Source organism: Spermophilus citellus (assembly GCF_964194105.1).
Source record: "Spermophilus citellus genome assembly, chromosome: 9".
Classification (NCBI taxonomy): Eukaryota; Metazoa; Chordata; class Mammalia; order Rodentia; family Sciuridae; genus Spermophilus; species Spermophilus citellus.
In genome coordinates this window covers 5,633,029-5,649,962 of record NC_138191.1, presented here as the reverse complement: position 1 = coordinate 5,649,962, position 16,934 = coordinate 5,633,029, and the positions used below count along the sequence as shown (strand labels likewise).

At 49.6% G+C, this 16,934-nt stretch overlaps 1 pseudogene across 1 annotated transcript; it reads right to left on the bottom strand.

The window, feature by feature from the left end:
• Window positions 1–7,304: 7,304 nt before the first annotated feature.
• LOC308656853 (phospholipid phosphatase 2-like) lies at window positions 7,305–11,374 on the bottom strand (annotated as a pseudogene). Its single transcript has 2 exons — window positions 11,359–11,374; window positions 7,305–7,998 (listed from the first exon to the last, which is right to left on the bottom strand). The product of its transcript is annotated as a phospholipid phosphatase 2-like (transcript).
• Between the last annotated feature and the right edge of the window lie 5,560 nt (window positions 11,375–16,934).

Genomic DNA, 16,934 nt, shown 5'->3' with positions numbered 1-16,934 from the left:
AGGGATGGAACCCTTGGACATTCAACCACTGAGTGACATCCCCAACCCTTTTTTGTATTTTATTTAGAGACCAAGTCTCACTGAGTTGCTTAGGGCTTCGCTAAATTGCTGAGGCTGGCTTTGGACGTGCAATCCTCCTGCCTCAGCCTCCCGAGACCTAACTGTTGATTCAGGTTTGCTTCTGCTGACAACAGCCATGTCATGTCAGAGCTAGGCTCCAGCAGTCACTCCTCTGCCAATTCACTTTTCCTGGAAGATGGTCTGAACTTGGATTTCACAAGTACCCATGAATTGTTTGTTCTTGTGCTTCCCAGCAGAGACGGCTCTGGATTTTTGTAGAAAAAGGGTTGAGTCATAATCACTCTCTATATTGCTGATCACGTACTCCATTTGCATCTATCAGCGGACTCTTGCATATGTGCAGCTTATGTAATGTAATCAGACACACATAAGCCAATTCCTTGAGTTCAAACCCAGCTCTGCTATTGACAGCTGGGAACCTGGGACAATTATTATCTGTCTGGACTTCATTTTCCTTATTTATAAACTAGAAATAGTAAACCCAGTGTAGCAGTGCATGTCTGTAATCCCAGCTCCTCAGGAGGCTGAGACAGGAGGTTGGCAAATTCGAGGCCAGACTGGGCAATTTAGCGAGATCCTGTTCAGAATAAATAAAAACATAAAAAAGGCCGGGGATGTAGCTCAGAGGTCGAGTGCCCCTGGGTTCAGTCCCCAGAAAGTGCCGGTGCAGTGGGGGTGACAGATAATACCAAGTGTTGGAGAGGATAGGAGAAACTAGAGCTCTCATCTGCTCTGGTAGGAGTGAATCTGAAATGACGTAGTCATTTTGAAAAACAGTCTGGCAGTTCCTCAAACTGATTAAATAGAGAGTTACCGTATGACCCAGCAATTCTACTCTAAGGTATGTATCCGAGAGAAATGAAAACATACGTCCACACAAAAACTCGTGCATGATGTCTTCAGCAACATCTTTTACAACAGTCAAAAGATGGACTGGATAAATAAAAACGGGGTGTATCCATGCAAGGAGATATTATTTGGCCAAGACGTTTGGCTCTGAGTGAACCTTGAAAACATTATTATCAATGAAGGAAGTCACCTCAAAGATGTATCTCGTCTATGACTCCATTCATATGAAAGTCCAGAGTCGGGGAATCGTGGAGGCAGAAGGTAGACCAGTGGTCCCGGGGCTAAAGGGAGAGTTAGTGATGGCCGAAAGTTAGAGGGTTGATTTTCAAGGTAACGGAAATGTTCTAGAATTGGTAATGGTTATACTTTCCTATGAGTACACTAGAAACTCAGATGTATGCTTTAAATAAGTGAATTATACATTAAACTTGTATATCATGTGAAATATTTCTCAATAAAACGGTTTAAAAAGAGTAAATAGGGGACAGAGGTTGTAGCTCAGTGGTGGAGCACTTGCTTAGCATTTGAGGCACTGGGTTCAATCCTTAGCACCACATAAAAAAAACATAAAAACAAAATAAAGACATGTTGTCCATCTACAACTACAAATTTTTTTTTAATAATTCTTTTTGGAAAAGAATAAATAGGAACCTGGCACAGTGGTACACGCCTATAATCCCAGGGATTTGGGAGGCTGAGGCAGGAGGATTACAAATTCAAAGCCAGCCTCAGGAATTTAGAGAGGCCCCAGGTAACTTAGTGAAATAACCTGTCTCCAAAAAGAAAGAAAGAAAAATATATATATATTTATATTTATATTTATATATACAAAATTTTTAAAAATCATGGAAGGGGAGAAAAAAAAATTAAGTTTTTTTTTTTTTTTTTTTTTTGGTGTGTGTGTGTATGTGCATGTGTTAGGGATTAAGCCCAAGGATGCTCTACCACTGAGCTACATTCCCAGTCCATTAATTAATTAATTAATCTACTGGAGGTGAGGAGTTGAAGATTTTAGCCCAGAGGTGATTTACCACTAGCTACGCCTCAGTGTTGTTTTTTTTCTCAGCCCTTTTTATTCTTTATTTTGAGACAAGATCTCACTAAGTCGCTGAGGCTGGCCTCAAATTTGCAATCCTTCTGCCTCAGCCTCCCAAGTTGCCAGGATTCAAAGTGTACACCACCACATCTGGCTCTTCAAATTACTCTTGTTAAGAAGGAATATCATAATTTCCATAAAACAGATAAGCCTAATTGTGTGTGTGTGTACGTGCATGTGCACTAGGATCCCACACAGGGCCTGTGGATACTTAGGCAAGCACTCTCCTGCTGAGCTACATCCCCAGGCCTGACAAATCTAATGTTCATAAGTCAAGGTGGGGGGATGCACACCTGTAATCCCAGCAGCTTGGGAGGTTGAGGCAGGAGGATGGCAAGTTCAAAGCCAGCCTCAGCAACTTAGTGAAGCTCTAAGCAACTCAGCCAGACCCTGTCTCTAAATAAAAAACAAAAAGGGTTGGGGATGTGGCTCAGTGTTGTTAAGCACCCCTGAGTTCAATCCCCAGTCCACCCCCTAACCAAGAAAAAAAGAGAGAGAGAGAAAGAAAGATGATCAAGAAAACAAAAACTATTTCAGGTCTTTCAAACTGAGGGAGTGTAACACAGTGGTCTTCCTTTATCCACAGTCTTACCTTCTGTGGTTTCAGTTACCTACAATCGACCTCAGTTCAAAAATATTAAAATGAAATACCAAGTTTAAATAATTCATAAATTTTGGGTTTTGTTTGTTTGGTTTTTGTGTGTGTGGTGCTGAGAATTGAACCCAGGGCCTTATGCATGTGAGGCAAGCACTCTACCAACTGAGCTATGTCTTCAATTCATAAATTTGGAATGGTGTTCTGTTTTGAACAGCATAATGAAACCTCTAGCCATGCAAGCCGTCCCTCCCTGGTGTGAATCACCCCTCTGGGTCGTGTGTACCGGGTGTTTAATCTCCTGCTAGTGTTTGTGCTCTACTCCAAGAGTAAGGCCACAGTGCTTATCTCATTCAGCTCATTACCAGGCGTGCTACCATCTCACATCATCACAAGAAAAGGGCAGGTTCAGCACAATAAGATGTTTGAAAGAGAGACCTCATTCACACAAACTTATCACATATTGTTATGATTGTTCTATTTTATTATTAATTATTATTAGTCTCTTACCAAGCCTGATTTCTAAATTAAACTGTGGCACCTAACCACTGAGCCACATTCCCAGTTCTTTTTTCTTTTTGCATTTTATTAAGAGACAGGTTCTCACTGAGTTGCCCAGGCCTCGCTAAGTTGCTGAGGCTGGCTTTGAACTTGCGATCCTCCTGCCTCAGCCTCCTGAGCTGCCGGGATCCCAGGAACGTGCCACTGGCCCTGCATCATCATACATATCTTGGTAGAGGGGAAAGCTTAGCTATCTATAGGGCTCAGTAGGACTTGTGGTTTCTTAGAAGCATCCCGCCCTGGTAAGGACCGTGGTCAGGACCGACTGCTGTAAAAGGACCAAGTTACAAAGATGTTGGAAAGGTTCCAACAGAAGAGGGTAGGGCGCGGGGTGCACATCTGTGATCCAGGCAACTTGGGAGGCTGAGGCAGGAGGATCACAAGTTCAAAGCCAGCCTGGGCGACTTTAGACTCTGTCTCAGGAAAATGAAGGTCACGGGGACCTGCACGGCTGCTGCACTTACCCTGAGACCTGCTGTGGGCACCGCCTTGCAGGGAACCAGGAGCAAGCGCTCCTGCTATCACAGCAGGAGCCCAGGGGCCCAAAGGCACCTCCACATCTAGAGTCCACCCACGCCTGTAAGTCCCAGTGGCTCAGGAGGCCGAGGCAGGAGAATGACGAATTCAAAGCCAGCCTCAGCCGCCTGGTGAGGCTCTGAGCATTGGCAAAGCCCTACCTCAAAAAAGGTCTGGTGGGACTGGGGTGGTGGCTCAGTGGCGCTTGCCCAGCACGTGTGAGGCACTGGGTTCGATCCTCAGCACCACATTGAAAAAGAATAATAATAATAATAAATAAAATAAAGGTATTTTGTTCTATAACTAAAAAAATAAAATAAACAAATAAATTAAAGGGCTGGGAATGTGACTCCGTGGTTAAGCACACCAGGGTTCAATCCCCAGTAAAAAGAAGAAGAAAAAGGAGGAGGAGGAACAAGCTAGAAAGAAACCTGGGAAAAACAGTTTGCAGACTCCCAGCTCCTGCAATACCCAGCGAGGAAGGGGACACAGTGGTCAGTTCTGCACACTGACCTGAGTGGGCTACGGGGTGCTCAGATATTTAATCAGACATTATTCTGGGCCTTTCTCTTGGGGGCGGGGAGTTGGATTAGAGCAGTATTTAAGTCAGTAGGCTAAGAAAAGCAGATTGTCCTCCTCAGTGAGGGTGCATCCCGTCCAGTCAATGGGAGACCTAAGCAGTACAAAAGGCTGACCCTCTTCCATATGAGAAAGAGTCCCTCCTGCCTGGCTGCCTTTGAACTGAGACACTGACCTTCTCCTGGCTGCGACTTGGAGTGGACACATCAGCTCTTCCTGGGTTTGGGCCCTGGGGCCTGCAGACTGGAATCACACCACAGTCCTCCTGGGCCAGGCTTTGGACATCAGTTCTTGTGGGTCTCCAGTTTGCTGTTTCTTGACATTATGGGGTGTGGGGGCTGGGGGGATGGCTCAGCGGTAGAGCATTTGCCTAGCCCATGCGAAGCCCTGGGTTCGATCCTCAGCACCACATAAAAATAAACAAATAAAATAAATGTATTCAAAAAAAGATCATGGGGTTTGTCAACCTCCATAATTGGATAAACCAATTCCTTGTCATTTTATATGTAAATTCTATTCTGCTGGGTACAATGGTGCACACTTCTGCAATCCCAGCTACTTGGGAGGCTGAGGCAGGAGGAAAACAAATTTAAAACCAACCTCTGTGATTCAATGAGAGCCTGTCTTAAAATAAAAAGGGCAAATAATGTAATCCCAGGGGTTTGGGAGGCTGAGGTAGGAGGATCTCGAGTTCAAAGACAGCCTCAGCAAATTTGTAAGGCTCTAAGCAATTTTGTGAGACTTTGTCTATAAATAAAATATTGTAAAAGGGGCTGGAAGTGTGGCCCAGTGATTAAGCACCTCTGGGTTCAATCCCTGGAACAACAACAATAACAACAAAAAAGGAAAGCAAAATGGGACCAGGGCTAGGAACAGTGGCACCGGCCTGTAATCCAACAACTCAGGAGGCTGAGGCAGGAGGATTGCAAGTTCAAGGCCAACCTGAGCGACTTTATGAGACCCTTAGCAACTTAGTGAGAGTGTGTCTCAGAATAAAAACTTAAAAGGACTGAGGATGTAGCTCAGTGGAAGAGTGCTCCTATGTTCAATCCCCAGTGTACACACACACACACACACACACACACACACACACACACACACAAAGAATAGAAATCGGGACCTGAGGCTGAAGTTCAGTAGTAGAGCATGTACTTAGCATGTGCAAGGCCCTGGGTTTCAGCCCCAACATGCATGTGCATACACACACGTGTGCATACGTACACACACACCAAAAAAAAAGAATTGAACCCCAAACAGATAATAAACTTCCCAAAAGACTCACATAGCTAGCCTTAGTTGCTATCCCCCTCCCCCAAACCCATGGGCTCTAGATTTCGGTTCGGTCCTTGAGACACTTGGACACTCACATTCCGGCTTCAGGATGACTCTTCTCTTTCCCACAAGATCGTTCCAGACATACAGCCAAGGAAGTTTCGGTATTTCCAGGTAGAGCCCAAGAGCCAGGAAACCAGCTGGGTTTAGGCAGCACTGACTTAGCCAACTCAGAGACGCAGAATCCTTAAGTGCACAGGGAGAGTGAGAAGGCCCGACTTACCCCACCGACCCCTACAAGACTCATGAATGGGCAGCTCCGAGGACCTCTGGAACTGAATGTGTGTGTGTGTGCGCGTGTGTGTGTGCGTGAGTGTGCACACTCAGCTTCCAGTGTGCGGATTGCTGTGGGAGCTAACTTCCCTTGCTCCTCTACACCCCCCTCCACCTGGCCCTGGGTGCTGGGGGGTCCCACCTCTGACCCCTGGCCCACACGGAGCCAAGGGAACGGGGCAGGAGACAGTGAGAGGTGGTCTCTTAGGGGTCACTCAGGCTCCCCTCCCCCACCCCGTGTCTCTCAACCAAAGGTCAAGGCTCCCCGACACTTTGTCTTTGTAAGTGGCCATGTTGCAGACAAATCCTCCTGAAATCATCCTAATTTGAGTGAACCACAGGTTTACTGTTGGGACCTAACTGTGTCATCCCCTCTCACAAAAGATCAGACAGAGGGGCTGGGACGCGACTCAGTGGTGAGCACTGGCCGTGTGTGCTCAAGTCCTGAGTTCAATCCCCCCAAATCATAGATGATCAGACAGGGGTCACCAGAGAGCTGACTGAACAACCCTTCTCCAAGCGTCAAAAATAGAACAGACAAACAAACACAAAGAAGAATGGAAAGCAATATGCAGGAACAAATTCTACATAGGACCAAACAGAAAGTACCATCGTATCCTCAGTTACACTAAAAGACACTACACTCATGAAACAAAAATGGGATTCAACTTTATTTATTTATTTAATGGGACCGGGGATTGAACCCAGGGGTGTGTGACCACTGAGCCACATCCCCAGCCCCCTTTTTTTTTTTTTGGTAAAAAACAAAATCTATGAATCAGTCTCCCACTGAAAAAGCAAACCCAGAAAGTTCTGAAATGGCTGAGAAGCACCAGCCCAGCCTCTGGCTTCAGAACCGCTGTGTCGACAGAGGGTCAGGACGGCAGGGCTCAGGCCAGAGTCCCGTGGGGGCCCAGGGAAGGCGTGGACAGTCTTCCTGCAGGGCCTGGAGCCGGTCTGTGCAGGGGCGGAGGGTGCGCCCATGTTGTCCATAAAGCAGGCGCCCCTGCACGGTGGAGGGACTCTGAGGCCTCGGGGCCTGCACAGGGTTGAGGAGGGGAAGGGGCAGCACTCGGGAAGGGCAGTGAGTCTGGCTGGTCTTTCTGGCCGCGCACCAGGGGTGTGCTTTCCCTCAACGCATTTCAATCTGCTGTCTCCACCGCCAGACTCCTCCCTACTGTGCCCTGGGGTCCTCACGCCCTCGGCTCAGGCCCTCTGGTCAGAGAGAAGCAGGAAGCCATCCTGGCAGCCAGGCCCTCAACAAATGCCTGCTTTATTAGAGACCCACGGGCATACCCACCATGGAGCCCAGGGTGCCTGGCTCCCAGGCCCTTCCCCACCCCACACAAGAGGGGCTCCTCAAGACCCAGCGAGGACAGCTCACAGGACGCCTGGCCCCCAGGGGCACTGCTGCCTCTGGCACTAGCTGGGAACCTGGGGCCTGTCTGTCCTCCTGCTGACCCGGGCCCAGGGCATAGCTGGCCCACAGATGGTCACCTGGAGGTCCTGGCTCAGGAGGAGGAGACCGGTAGCCATGGTGGTTGTCAGGGACAGGCTGGGCTTGCACTCCACCGCCTCCTCCAGGCAGGGCCGCAGGGGTCGGGCTTTGAAGAAGTCTGAGACATACCAGACGGACGGACGGACCGCCAAGAACAGCATACAGTACGTCCCGAAGGAGGAGTGACCAGAGTAGGAAGAGAGCCTGGCCTCGGCGACGTGGGCAGGGCTCCCTGCACACCCTCTCCAGCTGCACACAGACCGAGCAGTTGACCCGGCTCCAGTCTGGGTAGCAGACGGCCAAGAGGTTGGGGCGCAGACGACCGATCATGTACTTGGCCAGGTCTGTCAAGGACTGGCTCATGGCCGCCCTGAACAAGAAGGTGCCCAGCACCTTGTAGAGGGCAGCCACACAGTTGTAGAAGTCAGAGTGGGAACAGAGGCCATCAGTGTACACCAGGTAGGCTTCCCCAGCTGAGACCAGGATGACAGTGGCTGTGATGGTGACCCGGCCATAAGCCCATGGGTGATGGTGTCCGGGCAGTAGGGGTAGTAGGTACATCTCGCTTGTACGGGGTGTTCACCAGGGTCAGGATGGCGAAAGGGCAGAGAGGCTCCACTCCATGTGGCCCCCGTCCGGGCCATGCCCACGACGTCCCAGGGCCGCAGGATCACCCCCAGCCCTTTTTTATTTTTTTATTTTGAGACAGGATTTCACTGACTTGCTTAGGGCCTCACTAAGTTGCTGAGGCTGAACTTGAACTTGCAATCCTCCTGCCTCAGCCTCCTGGGCCCACCACTGTGCCCGATTTATAATTATTTTGAGATGGGGACTCATTAAGCTTTGGAGGCTGGCCTTGAACTTGCCATCCGCCTGCCTCAGGACACACACACACACACACACACAGTCCCCACAGATGGGATGCAAGCCGGGGACACCATGCCTGGCTACACTCTCAGCTTTAAAGGGTGGAATTTCTCCTCTACAGAGAGCCTGATGCTAAAGCTCTCTAGAAAGAAGGCCCTGGAGCGCCTGTGGGAGGACGGGGCTTTCCCTTTAGGACATCCGAGCCCCAGCACCAGTCAGAGGTGGAGGGAAGTCCCTCCTGCCCTGCTCTGCAGCAGCCACACACTCTGCTCCCTCCCGATGCGTCCATCCTTCTGCCCTGGGCACTGCACACTCCAGATCTACCCCCCAGCAGTCTGCCCCCTTGTACACCAGCTGCCTGCCATGGCTCCCCTGTGCCCGGAAGTGTTGCCTCCCCCTGGTCTCACAACTGCAGACCAGCCCTGGCCCGTAAGCCAGAGAACTGCCCTGCCAACAACGAGCATAGCTGCAGCTTCTCCAGGGAGGTCTGAGCCCCCGTCTTGGGGAAGACCCCCCCTTCCAAATATGTTCTCCCTTGGATGTCACCCTCAGCCTGGGGTGTCATGGAGTCTTCTTACATTCACAGTTATTCTTTGGTCATTTTAAGACTCTCCGTGTGAGCCTCCCTGTTTAAATCACTGCGAGATTCTATCTCCTGGTTGAACCCAGACTGAGGAATCCAGGGACCTGAGCGGCTGGTATCCACAGCAACACAATGCTCTCAGAGGCTGATGTAGCTCAGCAGTAGAGCCTTGCCCAGCGTAGGTGAGGTCCTGGGTTTTACCCCACCATGAAAAAAAAAAGTGACAATTTTTGTCACTTAGAATTCTATTTATACCCAACCAAAATATAAATCAAATGTGACAAATGTGAGGATAGAATAAGAGAATAAGGCTCTTCTTCTTCTTCTTCTTCGGGGGGCAGGGCGTTTACCACTGAGCGACACCCCCATTCCTTTGTATTTGTTGAGACAGGGTCTCAGTAGGTTGCTGAAAATCTCCTTAAATTGACGAGACTAGCCTTGAACTTGTGATCCTCTTTCCTCGGTTTATGGAATTGCTGGGATTATAAATGTGTAACAGCATGCCTGATTTCCAACCTAAAAATTCTATACCCAGCCAAAATATGAATCAAGCACAAGGGTAGAATAAGACATTTTAAATAAAACTCTGAGGCCAATGGCGGTGGCCCACGCCTGTAATCCCAGCAGCTCAGGAGGCTGAGGCAGAGGATCGAGAGTTCAAAGCCAGCCTCAGCAACTTAGCGAGACCCTATCTCTAAACAAAATATTTTAGAAAGGGCTAGAGATGTGGCTTAGTGGTTGAGCACCTCCAGGTTCAATGCCCCATACCAAAAAAATAAAATAATAAACCTCTGAGAGTTTGACACTTCATCCAAAGTTTAGGTCAATAACAGAACAGGCCTTAGGATTTGCAGGAGGGGAAAGAGGCTCACAGGGTTACCTGAGCTAGAGGAGCTGGCCCGTGCCGTCAGGAAAAGCAGGCCTGGGACACATGTGCACATGTCTGTGGCTGCACACACCCTCCGTGGAATAGCGATCATTTCCTCATTGCTCTCAAACCCAGGCTTCTTCTCTGGACAGGCTTAGCTGTGGTCACGAGCTGCCAGGCTCCCAGGGACTTTCCAGGGCCTTCCGTTCCCCTCTGCCCTCAGGTTCCCACCTCTAAGTACCACGCCCATCCTCTCGGGGAGCTGCAGGACCCACCAGGGGTGAACGGGAGGGGAGGGGAGTGGGGGGAGGAAATCTAGATGACTTGAACAACCTGAGAAATGAATGAACTGGAAATTAGCACTACTGTTGTCTTTGAGTCATAGAAAGGGCAGTGTGACCCCGAAGCCATTGAGATGGAGCGGGCCCGTGTGGTGACAACTCAGGAGGCTGGGACGGCAGGATCGCAAGTGCATGGCCAGGCTCAGCAATTTACCAAGAACCCGTCTCAAAATAAAAAATGAAAAGGTCTGGGATGCTGGGTGCCGGGGGGGGGGGGGGGGGGGGGGGGGGGCACTTGCCTGTAACCTCGGTGCTCAGGAGGCTAAGGCGGGAGGATTGCAAGTTCAAAGCCAGCCTCAGCAACTTAGTGAGGCTCTAAGCAACTCAGGGAGACCCTATCTCCAAATAACATATCGGGGTATGGCTCAGTGAGTAAGTGCCCCTGTGGGTTCAATTCCCCAGTACCAAAGAGACAGAGATTTTCTCTCTTAAAATCCTCTTGAGGCTCTGACTTATATTCAAGATGAAGCTGAAATCGCCTTGGCAAGGAAAAGGAATTCTCTAGAAGTCACCCCTGCCTTCTGTCCTGACTCTCTCTGACTGCCGTCCAGTTACTACCAGAGCAATATTCTGGCAAACGTTGACCAGAGGTGGGCAGGCGGGCCTCCTTCTACGGGCCCCATGCTCACGGGCCCCGAGTTGCTCAGACATGCGCACACACACTTACTTAGCGTACCCACCTCCTCTGCTACTTGACATCAGTTGGTTTTTGCTGGAACAGAACAATACCCTTCCTAAACCACTGCACATCGGCTCCCAGGAACGGTGATCCCTGTGGCTAATCGTTGACACACACTGCCCCGTCTGCACTGGGCAGCCACAGGAGTTGAAGGGCTCTATTCCAGCCCCAGATCCAGGGATGAACACAGTTACAACTGAGTCAGACCACAGACGCCCTCTACCCCCACATCCTGCCCCGTTCACACAAACACACAGCACCTCCCTGGTCAAAGTACTTGGCTCCAAAAGGGCACGGGGTTGGCTCTGAGTGCAGACCAGGTGGATGGCACAGAGGACAGCTCCTCTCTTTGGTTCCGGATGGTGCTGACCACAGGTGTGATACCTGGGAATGATAGAGCCACTTCGCTACTCGGAAAGGAGCCAGCTTTGGAAACTGGCGCCACAATTGCTAAAAACACAACTGGAGGTGGCTGAGCTGAAGTCCGCCACCTGCCATTTGGAGTTTTCAGATACTCTAACTTGAGGGTCAGAAAAACAGAGCCCTTGGACCGCATCTGGCCCACTGCTTCCTTTAGTACTGATAGATGGTCCATCTCATGACGGTGAATGAAGCAGACACAAGTAGTACATACTACTACCTGACTCAGTGTACATCGAGTATGGAAATGATCCGTGGTGTTAGGGGTCAGATTAGAGGTTACCTTTGGGGAGAGGGAAGACAGTGTCTGGGACAGTGTACAGCCATGTCTCATGTGGAGGGTACATGGGCAGTTCACACCTTAGAGATATTTCTAGGTATTTGATGATTTTGAAGTATTTTTTAAATGGTATTTTTCCTCTTTATGTACTTCTTTATTGTGGGGGGATACTCAGTTTTGGTACTGAGGATCGAACCCAGGGACATTTAACCACTGAGCCGCATCCCCAGCCCTTTTAATTTTTATTGAGAGACAGGGCCTTGCTGAGTTGCTTAGGGCCTCACTAAGTTGCTGAGGCTGGCTTTGAACTTGGGATCCTCCTGCCTCAGCCTCTCAAGCCGCTGGGATGACAGGCGGGCGTGTGCCACCGCGCCCAGCTTCTTTACATACTTTTAATTTTGTGCATGTGTGTATGTGTGTGTGGTCCTGAAGGTCCACCTGGGTGATCCAGCTGGCAATAACGGGGACTGTCACGGTTAAGGACCACGCTACGGCTGCAGGCGCCTCCTTGCCGGCTCTCCTCTTCCTTTCTCTCTGGAAGCCCTGCTTGGCCTCGACCACTGCTCTGGTCAGTCGCTGGAGATGTTCCGTCACTCTGGGGTGGCCCCTCTACTGCATGTCTCATCCTAGTCTTTGCTTCCCACACCCTCTAGTTCCCTCTAGGCCCCTGTTCTGTGACTTCAGTAGATAAAATATAATATAGACAGTGATTCTAGGAGGAAAGAAAACAGACACACGGTGGTTGGAGCTCACAGTCACATGACCAAAGAGTCAGGGACAATGGGGTCAGAGTTCGAGATCACGTGATCAGCTCCAGATGCAGGTGACACTCACTGCTCCTCCATCTGTAACAAGAAAGAGATATAGAAAAGAAAAGGGAAAAAAGCCATCAGGCCTGCCCTAGTACCTGGGCCTCTTACACTCCAGAGAGCCTTTAATTAATGACATCGATAGCTACTTCAGAGTCAATTTCTTCTGTTGTACAACAGACTTTCTTATTTATGAATATGTGTTCTATCTTTGGTTCCCTTGGCCACTGGCCCAGTGGAGGCCGAGAGCCATAATTTGGGACAGGAAACTTTAGATTGTGTGTGTGTTGTGCTGGGGATCAAACCCAGGGCCTTGGATGTGCTAGGCAAGCACTCTACCACTGAGCTACTGCCCCAGCCCATGGACTTGACAAATTATGTTAGAGTCCCTATGATGTTCAGGGGTCTATATCTCCCCCAAATGGTCCTTCCCTGTACTGTTCATAGAAAGCCTACGACTCTGGGCTGATCCACAGCACCCCTTCACCAGCACCGCCACGCACCCTCCTCTAGTCATGCCTGACTCTCCCATAAAATGCTAAGTCAGAGGGCCTGTGTCTCCCACATTGCCTCTTTGTCGACTACTAGTACTCAAGGTGTGATCTTTCTTTTTTGGGGGGAGTAGGATTGAATTTAGAGGCACTCCATCACTGAGCCACATCCCTATTTTGCATTTTATTTAGAGGCAGGGTCTCACTGAGTTGCCTAGGCCTTGCTAAATTGCTGAGGCTGGCTTTGAACCCATGACCTTCCTGCCTCAGCCTCCTGAGCTGCTGGGATTATGGGTGTTCACCACCGTTCCAGGGAAGGTGTAGTCTTTGAATTATTGCCAGTCAATAAAATGCTTCTTGCTTGACTGCAATGAGCTAAGTATAGAAATTGAAAGCAAGCATTTAGAAACTTGTATCACCATTTGACTTTTTCGTCTGTTTGTTTCGGTACTGATGATTGAACCCAGAGGCGCTTTACCACTGAGCTACATCCTCAGCCCTTTTTATTTTTTATTTCAAGATTGGGTCTCACTAAGTTGCTGAGGCTGGCCTCAAACTTGTGATCCTCCTGTCTCCGCCGCCCCAGATGCTGGAATTACAGACATGAGTCACCAAACCCAACTAAATTAAATGTTTTTAAAGAAGAGGAAGACATGGCTCCCTCAAGCTCTTCAATTCAAATCTTAGCCTGAGCCGAAGCAACACAGTGAAACTTCATTTAAAAAAATCTTTTTTTAACTTTGCTGCAATATCCAAACTCCTAGTCGTTTCCCAGGAATGCACTGTAATTGTATTCTTATTTCACAAAAGTGTCAGTCCATCACAGATTAGATACTTTTTTCCTTTTTTTTTTTTTTTTTACTAGGGGTTGAACCCAAACCCAGTTTTGTGGGAGCCAGGCTAGTGCTCTGCCACTGAGCTACAGCCATGGCCTGGAAACTTTAAAAGCCGATACTTGCCTGAAATAGTGTTCTTCTAGATGCTGACATTTTCTGCCCAGATAACCCAGAGTCCACTTCCAGGGTCTGTGTAGCCTTCTGCTCTTGGTACCCTCCTTTGCTAGTGTGCCCATCTGGCCCCCGAGGCCACCAGGAGCAGCTGTTGGCAGAGGGGTGGGGGTGGAGCTAGGACTTGTGAGTGGGGGAATCCACTTAGGTGCTGCAGGATTCCTCAGTGCAGAATGGGCCCAGGGGATGGAAAGAGATAGGGGCAGGCAGGCAGAGGGCTGGGAGGGCAAAGGTAACCAGAGCTGAATTTAAACCTGGCCTTCCAAGTTGTTATGAAGATAAATCTTTCAAGGAACGTAACAGACTGTGAGCCTGATTTCATAACTCCTCCACACCTAGACGTGGGGTTTGCGGGCCTCTGTTTGTTCCTTTCCCTGAGGCCCAGGAACATTCCAGGAAGGCCTGCCTATAAGCAGGACAGATGAGGATCCTGTGAAATGGCAGGCACTTGTAAAAGCACCTGAGCATTTTATTGCATAGCTTTTACCAGATTCTCAGAGAAAAACCAGAGCCAAAGTCACTATTCCTGGCCAGGATATTGTCGAAAATCTAACAGGGCACGGGGCTAGTTGCAAAGACAGGGTGAGAGGCCATCTCTTCTTCCCCTTCTTGGTGTGACGGTAGAGCTAGAGAACAGCCATCGTTTGGAACCACCGAGGAGGCCTTGGTGGTTATTTTTCAGTAACCTGGTATTCTTTCCAACTGCACAAAACAGTTTGTAAGAGTCCTCCCTTCTCCAGTGGAGAACCAGCCCCCAGGCCCAAGCTCAAATGGTTTCCCTCCAACCACAGAAGCTCTGCAGATTCTTTGGAGGGTCCTCTGGGCCTGGGCAGCCACCTGACTTCCTCTGGGCATTGGGCATCGCAATGCAACCATCCGGGCTCCTGAAGCCCTGCAAATCTTGGCACCAGGAACCTCATGCAAAACGGTCAAGCACAGCCCCAAAGCAGTTTTCCTAGTGCAGAAAGCCACTGACCCAGAGCCAGAGCACAGCAGCAACTGAGGACTGGGAGGAGGGGCACCCTGGACTATAGCTGCCTGTCCCAGAGCTGTGAGCAGGGAGAAGAGTGGCTCATGAAGAGGAAATAGGGCATGGTTCTCCCTCCTCACCTCCCACAGGCTATTTATTTATTTGGTACTAAGGACTGAACCCAGGAGTGCTTTACCCCTGAGCCCCATTCCCAGCCCTTTTTATGCTTTGAGACAGGGCCTCGTTAACGTGCTGAGGTTGGCTTTGAACTCAAGATCCTCCTGCCTCACTGGGGATTATAGGCATGCACCACTACACCCATCTAGGCTTTTTATTTTTTAATTTCATATTTTTTTTTGTGGTACTGGGGATTGAACCCAGATGCGCTTAACCGCTGAGCTACATTCCCAGCCCTTCAAAATTTTACTTTGAGACAGAGACTAAGTTGCCCAGGCTGACCTCAAATCTGAGATCCTCCGGCCTCAGCCTCTCAGGTAGCCAGGATTATAAATGTGTGCCACCAAGCCCAGCAGTGTCTCTTTTTTCATATTCCACACTTGAACCAAAGGATCTGAATGATCAAACACTGAACTGTGAAATTTCAGAGGTGGAGCTACTCCCTTCCACGGTGGGTGCCCAAGGGTGCTCCTTCCTTCCTTCGTTCACACCAACAGAGAAGGCCCTGGGACCTCGGTGGTACCAGGGACCAGAATAAGATCCAAGGTGCCCAAGGCTGCAGTGACTTAGTGAGGTAAAGAAGGGATCAGGAGGTCAGGGAATGTCTACAGCACAGAAGGGACAAAGTGGGGAACCTAAATGCTCAGTAGAGGTGTGTTTGTACAAAAAGGGAAGAAAACAGGCCCCGAGGTGGCAGGGAGAGTGGACATACGTTGGCCTTGCCCCTCAGGTATCTGTACAGGATGGGGTCTGCTGAGGAGCAGGGTGGATATTCTCTCAGCGGCTGAAGAGTCTTCATCTGTCCTCTGAAACTGCTCCGTAGGTCAGCAGTGAGAGGCAGGAAGTTCAGGGGGTGGGGGGCCTCATGGGAGAGAGAGGCCTCAGCCTCCCTCCGCTTGCAGTAAAAGCTAGGACACCCAAGTTGGCAGCCTAGCTCATCTCAAGGGATTAAGGCCTGCTTCTGCACCCCAGAGAGGGAGGAACAGTGGCCAGATGCCACTCGGCTGCCTGAGGCTCAGAGTTCCAGACAGACCCGAGAAGGGTTGGGCAGGCCCTCCCCACGTGGAGGCCAGAGCAGGCTGAGTTCCCGGACAGGCAGGCAGCAGTGGGAATTTCTGGCCCTAGACTTCTCCTTGAGGAGGAAACCGATCTTATCTTCACGGCTCCCTCTGAGCTTAGCACCTGCTTGGAACTGTTGCTTCTGAGAAGGAAAGCAAGATTTCCCTATGACTGGTTAGGGTGGAGGGGAAAACAAGCCTGGGGACAGCCATCGCAGAAGGTTTGCTCTGCCTGGTCCCCACACCCAGGCCCTAGCTCTCCTGGAACCAGAAGCCTCCCCTACACAGTTTCCTGAAGGAAAGGTCACCATGCACTAGGACCTCCCGCAGAGTCTATATAAGTTAGATTCCTTTTAAAATATTTATTTATGTATTTATTGTGGTACTAGGGATTGAACCCAGGGGTGCTTTATCAATGAGCTATATCCCCAACCCTTTTACTTTCTGAGACAGGGACTCATTAAGTTGCTCAGGCTGGCCTAGAATTTGAAGTCCTCCTAGCTCAGCCTCTCATGCAGCTGGAATTACAGGCACACACCACTGTGCCTGCCAGTTTCCTTGACAGTCCCTCAAAAAGCCAGGAACCTCTGAGGCTATGAGGTTGATGTCATTAGAAAAGACATGAGGAACCAGGCTTGGTGGCACATGCCTTTATTTCAATGGCTTGGGAGCTTGAAGCAGGAGGATCACAGGTTCAAAACCAGCCTCAGCAACTTAGTGAGACCCTGCCTCAAAAAAATAAAAATAAAAATAAAAAAGATCTAGGAATCTATCTCAGTGGTAAAAATATTTTAAGGTCTTTAAAAATATTTACCTGGTACTCTGGAACTTTCCCTGCCCAGATCCCCCACCCCCGGCCCCCAGAATGTGTTTAGAACAGCAATCAGTTCAAGGTCTGAAGCACCAGCTGTCAGCTGGACACAAAGTCTCCAAGCTCTGCCTCAGCATGGCCCACGCCCATCTCCTAGATGAAACTCCGATGCAGAAAGCCAGAAAGTGGGGCA